Below are 908 nucleotides of genomic sequence, written 5' to 3'. Positions count from 1 at the left end.
TTCACTCCTGAGATGGGTCTTGCGAAAATTATGGAAGATTTTAGGAGGAAATTTTTTCTTCCAGGTGCCCAAATGGCTCAGAAATATAAAATTGTTGGTTTGCTACCTTGAGTTAGAGCAGATGCTGAATAAAGATGCTGAGTCAGAGCACATGGATGCAGAATGAGCAAGAGTGAAAGAATTGCCAGGGTTGTACCTGGCAATCCCTGGATGGACATGGGAAATGGTGAAAAGCATTTGTAAAAATTGAGAGTCTCTGAGAAGAACAGAGTCTGCTGAGAAACTGTAAGGTCCCTGAGGAGCCCTGGGAGCCTCATTCTTCTTCTTCTGAAACTTTGAATAAATAGGCTTAGTAGAATTTTCTGAGCAAATCCCCTCCCCCTCATTTCTGAAGGAGGAACTAATTTTCTCAAAAGTTGATTTCAATTATGAGTTGTGCAATAACACGCCAACTCTCTGGCAAACTCACCTATCAAGAAACCAGCTCACTGCTGCCTCATATGTAATGCACAACAGTTCTGGCCCATTTAACCATAGGCAAGTCCCTTACTAGAACCTACTTTTAATCTCAACACAACGAGGATAAGATTAGATCTTATTTTGAACCTGCCTTTTATTTATTTTACTTTATTTTATATTTTTTAATCCTTTTTTTATTTTTCAATTACTGTTGGTGTACAATACAAATCACTTTCAGGTGTACACCATAGTGATTTTACATTTATATAACTTACAACGCGATCACCTGGTAAATCTAGTACTCATCTGATACCATACAGTTATTACAATATTACTGACTATATTTCCTATGCCGTACTTTACATACCCATGACTGTTTTGTAAGTGCTAATTTGTACTTCTTAATCCCTTCCCCTTTTCCACCTCCCCCTCCCCCCATCAATCTCCTT

Source organism: Pteropus medius, unplaced genomic scaffold, assembly GCF_902729225.1.
Source record: "Pteropus medius unplaced genomic scaffold, Ma_sr-lr_union100, whole genome shotgun sequence".
Lineage (NCBI taxonomy): Eukaryota > Metazoa > Chordata > Mammalia > Chiroptera > Pteropodidae > Pteropus > Pteropus medius.
The sequence above is the reverse complement of the archived record's forward strand: the minus strand, read 5'-3'. Positions refer to the sequence as shown.